This window comes from Globicephala melas, chromosome 5, assembly GCF_963455315.2.
Source record: "Globicephala melas chromosome 5, mGloMel1.2, whole genome shotgun sequence".
Lineage (NCBI taxonomy): Eukaryota > Metazoa > Chordata > Mammalia > Artiodactyla > Delphinidae > Globicephala > Globicephala melas.
This window is the reverse complement of record NC_083318.1, coordinates 82,653,223-82,664,720: the sequence shown is the minus strand read 5'-3', so window position 1 is coordinate 82,664,720 and position 11,498 is coordinate 82,653,223.

Here is an 11,498-nt window from a genome sequence, read left to right as displayed (position 1 = left end):
AAAGTTTTCTTAAAGATCCAAAAGCAGTTAGGCAAAGAAAAAACCAACAAATTATACTACCTTGAAATTAAGAATTTGTGTTTATTAAATATACTACAGAGAGGGAGAAATGACAATTCAAAAATTTGTATATTAACAATATACATAAGCAATAAAATTTAAATACAGAACTGTAAAAAGCCTATACAAATTATTTGAATGAGCAAACAATTCAATATATAAATAAATATATAAACAAAAATCTTGAGTTGACTGTATTGAACAAGGAAAAGCATATCATCCAAAAATCTATGATGACATGCTTGACCATATGAGTAATCTAGAAAATGGAAATTAAAATTGCAGTCAAAAAACATTTTACACATATTGTGTTGGAAAAAATGAGGCTGGTGATAATATCAAGTGCAGAAAAGCTTGTAGGGCAATGGAAATTTTATGCACTCTACTGAAAGTGTATGCAACAACTTTGGAAAACAATTTTTATTTCCCAATACAATTGAACATGTATGCACATGTACTTCTGGGTGTACAGCACAGCTAATGTGTGTACCAAAGTCATGTTCTTACATTTTTGTTGCAGAATTGTTTGCAAAATAAAAAATTGCAAACAAAAACCCTGACAAACATATAATAAAAAATTATGTACAAACACAATTAAATAAATTTTACTATATGCCAAAACATGGAACGATATGATCTGACCATGTCATGTCTAATGATTGGTGACTATATTCTTCTATTGGAATCCCCTCTCACTGCATGCATGAATATATCTAAGTTTCAAAGAAAGTATATTTGGGAGAAAATGCAAATCACAGAAGAATGAGCACTGCTTATATAGATATCAAAAATTGGTTCTCAAAACCCCAAACAATACTATTTTTTTTAGGAATAAATAAGCCAAAATTAAGGAAAGGGTTAACTGAAAGAGAAAGCAAGATGATTTTGTGGAGGGGCATAAAAAGAACTTTAAATATTAGTTTTTAATTTTATGCCATGATACTTCAGTTTTGTTTTTTTAATAGACTTTAAAACTATATTATGTGGAGCATTTTGTACTCACAATACATTTCAGAAATAAAATGATTGAAACTCAAATGTACAATCACATGTTTATGTATATTTTCTTTTATATAGACAGAGTACCCACTACACCTATATAAACATGCACAAACACAAAGATTGGAGCCTATTAGGGTTAAGGTTTTAATATATGTCTCCATCATACAAGGAAACCTCCCTTTTGCTTATAAATATTTTCGTTTATCTTCATATTTTCTCCTGAACAAACTTTGGGGTTGAAATACTTTGTATCAGACAGTCATTTAAATTTTCCTCAGAAGACTTGGAGTCAAGCCCAGATGTGCCCTTTTTATAACTTTGTCAAATTGCTTAACCACCAGTTAAGGTTTTGCTGTACCCAGTTCTATTTAATGAAAATTTAAAAACCTTTAAAAGCACACACACACAAAAACCCTATCACACATGATTGTTTTGAGGAGCAGCTCAGATTATTAGAAAGTGTATGAGTGGCATTACACAAAATGTGATAATTTATTTGCTGTTTGTTTTCCAAAATCAACCTGTATGCTTTTCTGAAGTACAAATTGAAGTAGTATTAATGTAATTTGAATCAGGAATATGGTTGGTACTTCTCTGTTCTTCTATAATAAAAGCAAACATTATCTCATAGCAAATGACTTATTTGCTAAACTAATGATGACACAATTCAAATAACTCAGTGTGCCAGGAGCTATTCCACACAATGGAGTTTTCAACATCCAACATGACCTGCCACAAACAGTATAAGATTATGACTAATGATAGTGCCAAAGAACTATTAAAAATGTCAATTTATTTGTTTCATTTTGGCATTGGATCTTCAATTAAAGTATGTAATTATTAAGTAGAAAATCAAACAAAATTATTTTTCAATTTTTCAAAAATATGCATTCAGTGAAACGAATGTACAATCAAATATGATGATTCAACTGTATTTTAAAATGAGCTTAGTTTTTTCTTAATCCGATTTAAACTAGAAGAGTAAGATCCTATAACTTTGAAGTGTCTTTCCGGAAACCTCTTCAGACATAGAATTTACAAATTTATTACAAACAGTATAAATGGATATTAATTGCTTTAGTAATCTAAAGAGCATATCTTAAAAATTAGCCAGACTTTATAACAAGTTGAAATGAAAAGTGGTATAGAGTGAATATGTGAGTCTGAGCAGCATGCATGTGTGATAAATATGTTGTTTTACTGATGTAAAACTTTAACACTTTATGTAATGTCACACTAGTATGAACCATAAATCCATTACAGGCTGAGCACATAAGGGAAAGTAACATTTAAGAGAAAATCCCAAATCTGAATCTACTGAAGCAGCCATCAGTACACATTAGTTTTTACCCTAAAAATATATTGTCGCTCTGCAAAAGGTAAGCAGTCTTTTTTTTAGTGCTGTGGGAAAAGTTTCATATACCCATGTGTTCCTTATTATGCCAGGTAGTGTATTTATTTTCCATTCTCTATTGATTCTAAATTTCTATGTCAATATTCTATTCAAGATTATTCTTTATCAGAGTAACTGGATTAATAGATCATTTAGTTTTGCCAAACTAGTAAGCATTGATGTGGAGAATATGAAATACTAAATGACACAGGTTGATTTTTATGAGAAAAATGTATATTTAGAAATTTGACAAAAAATACTTTGTATAATTATGATGTGGATTAGGGGGAAATGAGAGGCTGTGAGATAGCGCATTAAATAAAATATGCATAACTTTGTTTAAAGAACAATTTCATGATTACTGAAAACATTTTTTAAAGAATTGTGACGTATAAGCACTTTTAAAAAATTTAAACTGTTGCTGAACACATTAGCTAGCCAGTGTTTGTGTCTGTTCTCAAAACTGGGATGGTCTACCTCCACTCTTTTTCTCACTTACTACATGGAAAATTCAAGATATCTATTTAGATTGGCAACTAAGAAATATTACTTATTCTATAGTATACTTGCATAATGTAGTCTACCTGAAGAAACAAGAAAAGAAATCCTAGAAATTCTTTTAAGAAAAGCTTCTGGTCTAAACATTTTTCTAAATGCAGAGGCAAATACATGTATATTTACATATACATACATTATTGTGTATCTTGTACATTTTGGTTTTGATAGCTACAAAACTACTAAATCTTAAGACTACTTTCAGCTACAATGATCTGCAGTACATTTAGACTGTCTGCTTTGTTTCATGTTTAACTTATTCAAGATACATTTAATAAATATTTTTCTTATACCTACTATATGCCTGACAATTATTCTTGGTGTTGAATATACAATGGTAAACAAACAGATTACTTCTTACTCTGTGGAGCTTATATTCTAGTGGAAGTAGGAGGAGAATATTTAAGATACATTCTTAATGTGTCAAATGATGATATGTGCTCAGAAGAAATGATGGAGGATAAGGACCCAGACTTGTGGCCAATAGAGACAGAATGGTTAAGAACATCCTCTTTAAAATGATGATATTTAAGCAGAGACCTGGAAAAAAAATTTTAAGTGGTCTTGCAAATTATCTGAGTAATTGGACTCCAAGGAGAGTGAAGACAAGTTGCAAATCTCAGGGGAGAGATGCTTGATGTTTTCCAGAAACAGCTGAACCAGAGTGATGGAGCAGAGTGAGCAAAGAGAACAGTGGGAAAAGACAAGAGATTGGGGCTCCAGCAGTACAAGACTCTGCAGTGTACATTATCTTTGCATTTACTTTTTAGGGAGATGATAAGATAGATTTGGTTTACTCAGGGCTTGGCTTTTGAGAAACAAGATTAGAAGAAGGAATAGGAGTTTGGAGGCTATTGCCATATTCAAAATGAGAGATGATGATGTCTTGAGCGATATGATGTCTTCACAGCATTTTCTGTGAAGGTTGTGAAAATGCTCAGATTCCAGCTATTTTTAAACAATAAACTCAACAGCATTTGCTGTTGGACTGGCTATGGGTTGTGAGAAAGGAGAGAGAGAAGGTTGATACATGAATGCTGGTCAGAAAAACTAGAATTGCCATTTACTGAAATGTAAATAACTGCAGGGAGAATGTTTGTTGGAGAAAATCAGGATTTTCAAATTTTGTTTTGTTTTTAGACATGCCATACTTGAGATGTCTCTTAGATTATTTATCCACATGAGATATAAGTAAGTAATTGGACATGGGAGTGTGGTGTTTATGGTACAGACCAGAGCTGGAGCTGTGATTTTTTTCCCCATGCATAGGCTGCATTTAAAAGTATATGACTTCCTGAGAATCCATTGCTCACTATTCCACTTTCTTCATGCCTTTGCTCAAATACCACCTACCCAACTTTTCTTAGCACTGATTTATTTTTCTCCTTAATATTTACCACCTTCTACTACACTGTATAATTTGCTGTATATTACAGGTCTCTCTACCCAACAGAATGTGCACTCCAGGAGGCAGGCTGCTTGTTTATTTTGTTCATTGATATATCTCTACCTGTTGAAGCAGGCCATCAAAACGATGTGACCACCAATTGACCCGTGAGCTGGACCTGGGCAATTGGAGGCTCCCCACCCCCTCCTTGTCCTTTGAATATGCTTTCAGCTTGCCTTCCCTGCTCCCAGAAGCTGCTCCAAGCATGCAGCCTTGAAATAGAAATGTGAAGCTATCCGTACTGGTATGTGACTGTGACTGAACCCAGTTAGGCTCTAAATAAACTTTTAAGGTTCTGGTGGGCAGGTGAAGAAATCTACTTGTCTTTTGGCTGCCCAAGACAAACCTCATAAGTAAATTCCCTTGCTTTTTAAAAGTTACCCCTGCCAATCTGGAGTGGCTACCTTTTTCTTAGGTTTCTCCCTACCCTCTGTGTAAGGGGGCCAGTTTCAGACAATACCCAGAAAGATCCGAGGAGTTTTTGAAGTAACACTATCACACAGCATAGTGTCTGGAACGTAGCAGGTGCTAAGTGAATATTTGTTGATTAAAGAAAAAGCCATAAAACAGAATAGTATTATTTAGAGAGTGATTGTTATGTGGAGAAAGCAAGAGTTTTGGGACTAACATAAGGGAAGAGCAGCAGCGTTTAGGGGTTCAGGAGGAATTCTAGAAAGAAATCCTTGGGAGACTATGCAAGTGATAAAGAAAGAATGAGGGGAGATGGAGTCTCAGAGGTCAAAGGCTGAAAATGTTTTAGAGATTGTGACTTAGTCGGTTAAACACTGCAGACTGGTTTGAAAACTGAAGACAGAATTGAAAATTTGATTTGTAAGAAGAGGAAAGGAAATGGGACAAGGATTTCAGATAAAATTTGTAAGGGTTTCTATATAGAGAGGAACATAGAAATAAAAGGGAACTAGATGGAAGAAGACATGGGGTAAAGAGAAGTTGTTTATTTTTTAATATCAGTGATATTATGACATTTATAAGCTAATATTAATGATACTGTAAGGAGAATTAAAACTGGTGATACAGAAAACAAAGGACTAATTGCTGGAACAATGTTCTTAACCAGCAAAAGGAAATGGGAATTTGTGTACAATTGGAGGCTCTGTCCTTAGGTGGGAGAAGGTCAGTCTTGCAATATGAGTGCAAAGAAGTAGGAATATATGGGCACAGAGGCAGGTTTATTGACAGATGTGGAACTTGTCTTACCACTGCTTATATTTTCTTATTGGTATGTGAAGAAAATTCAACAGCTGAGAGAGAGAAGGGTGGGGTAAAAGTGCTAGAAGAATAAGAAAAATGAGAAAGTTCCAGACACTCAGATATGTCCAGTTAAATACAGATGGGTCAGGAGTGGGTGGCAAAATGTACGGATTAGCCCTTTCCAAACAAAGTCTCTTACTATACATATTGGGCAGAAGAGAAATGATTTTATAACACATAATCTTCTGTTAACTTTTATTATTAAGAACTCATTTTATACATAGTTTTATATATATGAATATTATCACATTTACATATATACACATATGCACTTTCCTTTTTCATTAGCATTTAACCTTCAAAAATTTTAGTTTAATTTTCAGTAATGTATTCAGTTTAACTGCTTTTAAGGTCGACAGGCATAATAATAAGATTTATTAACAAGAAAGTTAATAGACATAATACTGGTTTGTTACATAAACTTGAATAGATGTAAAATAATGTTAACAGACACATACTTGTTTATAGAAAGATTTTAAATTGTGTTATATCAATCAGAAGTGAAATAATAAGCACATTAATATTCATCACTTAGCTGATGACCTATGTGATATTTAGAACCAACTTTAGAGTGTTTATAAAATCATCCTGCAGATTTACTGTTTACAGACAGAAGAAAAGAGTCAAGAGAAATAACTAAATTAGAAGAAAAACAATTTATGGCATTTTTCACAGTTCCTGTTATAAGGTATTGGTGCAATGTAAATTTCATAGTAATTTTATGGTAATCACTCATTTCTATACTTTATTCTAAAGTGCCCATTATGTGTAGACTCCACTAAAATATAAATGATGTAATGTCATAACAGTGAAACTCATTGCTCTGAAGACAAGCCAGGAAACAAAGCTACTAATACACTTACTAGGAGGTTAAAAATTGCAAGATGCCATGGATACCTGGAGGAAAACTCCAGATCCCTACTATTTTTTTCCATTTAATCTCATTGCAAATGAGAAATACATTTTAAATTAAAAGCTTGTAGCCTTATATATTTATTCTTCATCTCTTTTGAGTCATATAGTTTGAGACTTTTTCATTTATACCAGAAGTACTTCTTATTTTTAAGTAGTTACAAGGTTAAAGAGTAACAATAATAATATAAAGAACATCCTTAACGAAGATTTACCATTTTTTGACTTGTATAAATACATTTTATTTTCCTAAAACTATTTGAGATTTAGTTCCAAACATCAAGGCGCTTTCTTCCTAAATAATTCAGCATTTATTTCCCAAGTACACTTTCTTAAATAATTTTGTTAAAAATTATTCAACTTAGAACATTAACTATTTTTACAAAGATATTATTTAATATACAGTTCAATGTGTCTTCATTTATCTCAGATTCATCCTTTATAGCATTACACTAATTTCTACCTTATCCTGCATCCAATTGAGAAGTAAATACTAATTATTTTTCATGTTTCTTTAGTTTTTCTTCATCTGAAACAGCTATTTAGTAATTATTTTACATTGTAATTTTGAGGAATTTAGTTCAGATGTCTTATTTATTTTTATCTGATATTTCTTTATGATTAAAGTGAACAATTATTTATGGAAAGAGTACTACAGAATTAATATAGCCTTCTCAGTATATCATATCAGGAGATACAAGATATCAGTTTATGGTATTTTGTTGATGTTAATATAGATCACTTATGGTGATGGCTCCCAGATTTCTTCAATGAAACATTACCACTTTCCCTCTTTAATCTGTGATTATTTGATAGACACGTTGAAACTATGTAAATATCATGTTTCATTGTCCATTGAAGATTCTTGCCAGAAAAATTTTAATATGATGATAGCAAAATGGTGTTTTTGTGGTTCTCTTATTCCTTATTACTTGCTATTCTACTGTAAAGAATTGTCATTCTTCACTATTTATGTAATTGCATAGACCAATAAGAAAGGAGATACAATAAAAATCCTGAATTTTATATCTTTCTGATATATGATATTTCTTAATTCATCTATTGTCAGTACATTCTACCAGGAGACAGAAATGACAGAGTTTGAGTATGACTCTTCTGTATTCTTTTCTTTTCTTTTTTTTTTTTTACCTAGGTACAGTTGCTTTACAATATTGTGTTAGTTTCATTGTACAGCAAAGAATCAGCTATACATATACATATATCCCCTCTTTTATGGTTTTCCTTCCTATTTAGGTCACCACAGAGCATTGAGTAGAGTTCCCTGTGCTATACAGTTAGTTCTCATTGTTATCTATTTTATACATAGTAGTGTATATATGTCAATCCCAATCTCCCAATCCATCCCACCTCCTCATTCCCCCCCTTGATATCCATACATTGTTCTCTACAGAGTATGACTATTCTTGACTGGATGTTTCTTTGCTAATATAATCAAAGGAATATTCTGGTCCCACACACAATCTAACCAAATATTGATATTCACTGTACTTATTAACATAAAACTATATCTTACCCATTATTTTATACCATCTTAAGCATAATTTTTATATTGCCATTCATTTGTACATTCATTAAATTTTTTTGAGCACCTTCTATACTACACACTAGGTATTGTGCTGTATCCTTTCAAAAACAGGTTAAGATAAATACTGATATTTAAAGAAAATACAATTCCTTTAGAGAAACTGCATAATATACCAAATCAAAAGACAAAATAACATGGCTCTGAGTATGGTGCAGTTTAATTTCATTATATAGTAAACAGAAGGATCCTGTGATGGCCTATTTTAGTCCTTAAGAAAATTGTGTAACTCTAGGTATCACTATGGCCCAAGTAAATTCCAGAATGGCTAGGATGTAGGAATGGCAGGAAAACTGACTCATGCGTCAAATTTAGAGTGAATTGAAGTCAGAGAAGCATAAGCCTATATATATGTCAAGGGACATTATGTTTGTTATTTCGTTAAGAACAAGCTCCCCAAAGAGCAGCACCAATTGTTCTAAGATATCACACACACACACACACACACACACACACACACACATGCATTTGTAAGCACAGATATACTCACACATAGATGATATTGTGTGTTTGCCATTGCAAAATGTGTGTTGATCATTTTGCAGCCACATTTATATTTTGATAGTGTATACATGTAGCTTATTGAATGACTTTAACTATGCAATGACAAATAATAGATCCCTACATACGTATTTAGCTCTGTATGTGTATGTATGTGGTCATAAAATGTGATGCTGGAAAGTGATTAAGAACTTGGACTGGTTTGTGACTATGTCACTTTTTTTTTTTTTTCCTTTGCAGTACGCAGGCCTCTCACTGTTGTGGCCTCTCCCGTTGCCAACGGAGCACAGGCTCAGCAGCCATGGTTCATGGACCCAGTTGCTCTGCAGCACGTGGGATCCTCCCAGACCGGGGCACGAACCCGTGTCCCCTGCATCGGCAGGCGGACTCTAAACCACTGCGCCACCAGGGAAGCCCTATGCCACTTTTTGACTATTCACTTTGGTGAAGTTACTTAAATTCTCCATGCCTCTTTCTGCATCTATAATAAAAACTATATTATACAGTTGCTATGTGGATAAGCACTGAGTATATTGCCTGAACCATAATATGCCTCACATGGTCACTGACTATTATTCTGTGAATACCAAATACTTCACTACAAGCATAACTTCTGCTGTTTTCTAAATAGATTATGCAAATCTTGTGGCATAAAATATATAAAAATGAAAACAACATTACAACTCCAGAGAATCACCAGACAAGATAATGTTTCAAATAGCGCTAGTCAACCTCTCTCCCTCAACTTGAAAATGCACCTCAAACATCTCAGGTCATGCTACTTAAATTATTTGAAATGTGCATGAAAAACCTAAATAAAAATAATATTACTGACTTTTAAATTATGAGGATGAAGAGTTAATACCCTCACTCTGTTTGTACTGTCTCATTCTTATCTTTCTGATGTTTTTAAGTTTTCTTGAATATCTATGAAACCAAAAAATGTGCTGGCCTCAATCCCCCAAGCCCAATGAAGAAAGAAGCTGTACATAATACAGCTGAGTTCTTATTTCTCAAATGGAAAACTTTTTGTTTGACCATGATTTCCTCACAACTTACCAAAGTAGAGATAAAACTGCCTAGAAAGTGTATGTGTTTGTTTCTAAATATATATAGACCCCGAGTATTTGGATTTTTTTTTTCAAGTTTTTCTTTCAACATTGAGAAAGAAACTCTATAGTCCATACAGTTCATGGCAACACATCCCTTACAGAGGAGGAATAGGCATGGCCTCAGCTCCCAAAATAAAGGACAGCACTTGCCAACACACATCAGAGAACAACTGCAATCGCATGGCAGACTCTGGGAAGGGCAAGCCTGAATGTCTGGAAACTCTCCAGGGATGAATCAGAGAACACAGGAGAGGGCATAGCCAACTGCCTTAATGAAAACATTGTGTGCAATCAAGGATAAATGAAGAAGGCAGAGCTGAGTTAAAGACTGAGATTAAATGGTTTGTGGTGAGTTTGTAATTTATGTAAATGGCCCAAAGAAAACATTTTGGTAAATACTGAACTCAAAATTAAAAAAAAAAAATAGAGACAAGTTAAATAGAAATACATGGTCTGCTTGAAACTGAATATGAAGTAAGTTCCTCCTCCTTTTTACTTTTACTTTTCTACAGATATTTTAATTTTACAAGAAACTTGAACCTTGTACACACAAGATGAGACTATGCTTTCCTCAATTTAAAACAATGACTAAATCTCCGTTCAATTGATTCACTTTTCAGGAAACCATTTAGTTTCACCATAGTCTTAGTGAAATACAGAGACTTCCATTCCAGTCTAATTTATTAATTACTAATAATGTATAGGATTTCACGGTTCATTTTCACAAACATTATTTTAACGGTACAATAACTTTGTGAGGGCAAGACTACTATGCAGATCTTATTTCTATTTGTATTTTTTATTACAGGTGATTTTAAACAGGAAACAAACTTTTAAATATTACTTGGATATTATAGTTCGAAGGATCATTAGATATCATTCTGAGCATGCGTTCATTTTATGAATGATACAACCAGTATTAAGAGAGATTTCCCAGTTTATCCAGTATCACACAGCAGACATTGGCAGGGTTAGACCAAGAATCTACAGCTCTGAATTTAACTCCAGAGTTCTTTCCCCTACGTTTCAGTCTTTTTAGATAGAACTATTATTTATCTATAATCTGAATTAATTTATTCATCATTATTTCTTATTGATGACTGTTTTAGATCAACTATCCTCATGTTGGTCAAAAATGTAAAACTGAAACTTTGTCATGGTAAGAACACCTGTTTCTCTCTTAATCCTTTCCTTTATTACAAGTAATTTATTTCATATAACCAAAATAAATACTCAATTATTATATAAAATGTTTCAATGATTATCTATTAGTTCAAATGTTAACATCAGTGGTTTTAACCACTTAGTAGTTTCAGAACTTTAAGAAGCTTGTGTAATAAATCAGGATATAAAATATTCTTTTGGGAAAACTCATATCCTCTGGAGACTCAGAAAATAATTTATTTTCATATTAGTGAAATCCTTTCTATCTGCCTTTAGCCTGCCTATTCAGAGCCCATTTCATAGTTCATTGGTGTCATTAAAATTGAGAAAATTAGAGAAAAAAATAAGACTATATAAACTTTATAGAGGAAGAGGTTGATAAATATACTTGCAGATATTTTAAGGAGTCAATTGAACTAGGTTAGAAATCTGTCCACCCATCAGTGTGGTAATTATGAGTAAATTTCACTTTCCAGT